Source organism: Halichoerus grypus, chromosome 6 (assembly GCF_964656455.1).
Source record: "Halichoerus grypus chromosome 6, mHalGry1.hap1.1, whole genome shotgun sequence".
NCBI lineage: Eukaryota > Metazoa > Chordata > Mammalia > Carnivora > Phocidae > Halichoerus > Halichoerus grypus.
The window spans coordinates 76,249,795-76,253,673 of record NC_135717.1 but is presented as its reverse complement, the minus strand read 5'-3'; the positions used below and the strand labels follow the sequence as shown (position 1 = coordinate 76,253,673).

The 3,879-nt window shown below is 49.2% G+C and overlaps 1 long non-coding RNA gene across 1 annotated transcript; it reads right to left on the bottom strand.

The window, feature by feature from the left end:
• Positions 1 to 428: 428 nt before the first annotated feature.
• LOC144382108 (uncharacterized) lies at positions 429 to 2,921 on the bottom strand. The gene is made up of 3 exons (XR_013448521.1): positions 2,641 to 2,921; positions 2,287 to 2,354; positions 429 to 1,822 (listed from the first exon to the last, which is right to left on the bottom strand). It is a non-coding gene; the product is annotated as an uncharacterized LOC144382108 (long non-coding RNA).
• Between the last annotated feature and the right edge of the window lie 958 nt (positions 2,922 to 3,879).

Genomic DNA, 3,879 nt, shown 5'->3' with positions numbered 1-3,879 from the left:
CTGGCCGAGCAGGGAGCCTGATACGGGGCTCGATCCCAGGACCCCAAGATCACAACCTGGGTCAAAGGCAGACATTACCCAACTGAGCCACCCAGGCGCCCCTAAAATTTTTTTTTAATTAAGTAAACGCTCCCCGCAACGTGGGCCTTGAACTCACGACCCCAAGATCAAGAGTCACAGGCTCTGCTGACTGAGCCAGCCAGGCACCCCCATCCTCATTATTGAAATACAAATACACCTTACACCTTAGTTACCCTCACCTTAGTATACTTACATTTATCAGGAAATTTGCAACCTGGGGCGCCTGGGTGGCTCAGTCGTTAAGTGTCTGCCTTCGGCTCAGGTCATGATCCCAGGGTCCTGGGATCGAGCCCCGCATCGGGCTCTCTGCTCAGTAGGTAGCCTGCTTCTCCCTCTCCCTCTGCTGCTCCTCCCCCTGCTTTTGCTCTCTCTGTGTCAAATGAATAAACAAAATTTTTTTAAAAAATTAAAAAAAAAAAAAAAGGAAATTTGCAACCAGAGATCTTAGAGAAAGGAGGAGTTGGGCAGGAAGGCAGAGAGGGTAAGAGGAGGCGGTAAAGATCAAGTGGGGCACTGGAAAGTAAACACCGACATTGAACATGGGATGAGTTTGAGCCTCAGTCCCAGGAACCCAGGAACATACCTGAACTCCCCACCAAAAATATTGCTTCATAGATCCTTCAGATCATTCTTTCTGTTTCTTGAGACCCTCCGAAGCATTTCCAACCAGGTGCTGAGCTAAATCCTGCGGTCCCAAAGACACAGCCCCTGTCCTCAAAGAGTTTATATTTAATGGAGGCCCCTGTCCTCAAAGAGTTTACTATTTAATGGAGAAAAGAAATGTAAACAGTAACAATATGGTCATATATGTCTAAGTATCATTTTTCACAACGGAGAGGGTGAGTGAGTCAAGGGAGAACCCTTAAAGAAGGCATTTGAAGTAAAATGCTGAACGGTGGAGATAAAAGGTCAGTCAGACAAGGTGATGAGGGAGAGCTTTCAAGGCAGAACATCCAAGACAAGGACACAGTCTATTATGGAAAAGCTCAGTCTTGCGGAAAGCAGGGGATACAGCCAAAAACGTTGGCAAGGAACCTCTTTCATTTTTTATTTTATTTTTTTAAGATTTTATTTATTTATTTGACAGAGAGAGACACAGCAAAAGAGGGAACACAAGCAGGGGGAGTGGGAGAGGGAGAAGAAGGCTTCCCGCGGAGCGGGGAGCCCGATGCGGGGCTCGATCCCAGGACCCTGGGATCATGACTTGAGCCGAAGGCAGTGGCTTAACGACTGAGCCACCCAGGGGCCCCAAGGAACCTCTTCTAAAGATTCTTGTATGCCATGCTTGGGGCTTCGGTTCATCTCTTGGGAGATAGGCAATCGTGCAAGATTTTAAGCACGGGGGTAATGGTGTCAGATTTGCATTTCTGAAAGCCCGCTATGACAGGTAGATGGAAGAGATGCCATAAAAAGGGGCTGTAGCTAATATTAAACAAACCTTATCTGCGCGCGAACAAACCCACATCAGAGTTATCAGAGGAAATAATGCTGTGGAAATCCTAAGGTAGAAGTCTCTAAGGATTGGAGTGAGGGGGGAAAGACCGATCGATTGACCCACATGCTCACTGCTCACTCGGCACCTACTATGAATGTGTTCCAGAAGAGCAGAGAGTAGTTTGTGGTGATGCCAATTCATGAACGGAGGTTTGCGGGGATGGTGAAGACTTAGGTGTGGCTCTATGCTGAAAGGGGAGAACCAATGGAGCAGAATTTGAACGTGGTTTTGAATCAGGCGTAGGAGCTGGGCAGGCAGAAGAGAGAAATGATCCCTTATTAACAAATCCTTTGGGACTAAAACTTTCTTGAACAGATTCATGCCGGGTGAGGGCAGGGAAGTTCTAGACTCGGGACTGGCTTCTTGACATGGTCTCTGTGGAGCCCGTCCTAGCAGTCTTGGAGGCAGCCTTCCTGGGGAGTGTCAACCTGGGCTCCTGGGCCTCACAGAGTTCAGTCTCCCCAGAATTGGGGCACAAAGGCCTAGTTTCAACCACACTTCACTTCTGAGTGAAGTAAGAATACCCTCTTCCAGGGTGGGGAGGCAAAGCTCACCTCCCCTGGAGGGAAAGAACTGTGGCCACCCCTAGCAGGCCTCTTGGGCCGCCCACCTCTGACTCCCACAGGCACTTGTCCTTACCTCTGTCATAGCACCTATCACACTGCATTGCAATCCTTTATTTACTTGACGAATAATAATTTGTTTCTTACCAGACAGTGAGCTTCCTCAGTCCGGAAACAGGCTTAGTCATCTTGGCATCTCCTCCAGCGCCTGCAACCTAGCATGTGCCCAAGAAGTCAATCAAGATTAGAAACGAATGGATATGTGCTGTTTGCCCCAGTTACGGCCACCATTCACCGTTTTCTCTTCCCTAGGTTAAGGCAACAACCTCAAGCCGGAGCTCCTCCTCTCTGCTCTGGCCTCCCTCCCTGCTGTTTGCCACACTAAGGAGAGACCAGAGCGGCCTTTCTCACACACCAATCCTATCACACCCCTCCTCTGCCCCAAACCCTTTGAATGTTCAAGATTGTTCTTGGAATGACTTCCAAACTCTTTTAACTCACCCAACGAGCTTGATACGACCTGGCCAGCAGTTCTGTCAGATCCGCTCCCCACCTGGAGCTCAGGCTTCGGTCCTAGGGAACGCCTTTCATTCAGCAATGTGTTCTGCTGTCCTTTTTGGCTCTGGTCCTTCACATATGCCGGCAACACCCTTAAATTCTCCTCCCCCTAGATAATTCCTACAGGTCTAACTTACTGTCTTCCTATCGCCTTCACTAACCTCCCCGGAGAAGGTTAGATACCTCTCGTCAGTCTTCACAGTGCTCTGTGTATCCCCCAACAAAGCACTTGTTGCTCTGGATTATGGTTGCCTGCTGACTCATCTGTGACCTCTGTTTAGCCGCAGAGCCTGCGAGCCCGGAACTTGTCTGTCTTGTTTACCATGACAGCCCCAGAGCCTAGCACAATGCCTGGCACTCAGTGGACTAAGTGTGCAATAAATAAATGGATTCTGGAAGAGGCCAAAGAAAGTAAAAGCCGCCAGCAGAGAAGGGGCTGAGGGAGGAGGGTTACATGTGAAAATGAAAGAGAAATAAAAGATCTAATCTAGCATCTGTGAGTAAATGAAATGGGAGTACGGATGAAAGGCAGTAGGTCTGAGGGAATTCGAGGAGTGTCGTTTAGGCATGTTGAACATTAGGTCCCTCTGGCATATCCAAGTAGAAATGACTAATAGGAAGTTGGAGATCAGGGTCAGGAGAGAGGACAATGTGAAACTAAAGCCTTAAGAGTCATATCAGCAGAGGATGGAGTCAGGATATGCAGAGGAGGTGTGGGACCTGCTTACAGAGGGAGCGGTGGGGCAAGCGTGAAGGGCGGGGGGTTGATCACAGGACTAAGGAAGGGTAATGGTTTTCAGGGCAAGGAGGTTTGGGGCATGGTGATAGGAAAGCCGTAGTGGAGAGTGGAAACTTCAGACACGGGGTGAGTGTAGGAACGAGCCCCCAGATGGGTTGGAGGGGATAGACATGGGGCACAGGAGGCAAGATTAGCTCTGGAAAGGAGTGCGGACACCCCTTCTTTCTGAGTGAGGCACGGATGTGGCAGGGAGGAAAGCCGAGGGGGTTCCTGCCAGACAACCTCTCTTTTCTCTGTGAAATTTTAGATGATCCCAGATAAGAGTCTGAGAGTTTCGTTCCAGCCCTACCGGGAACAGCCTTGTGGCCTTGGGCTGTTCATGGAATCAATCTCCCCAGGCCTCAAAGTGATTTGGAAACAACCCCATCTATCCTGATAATTCA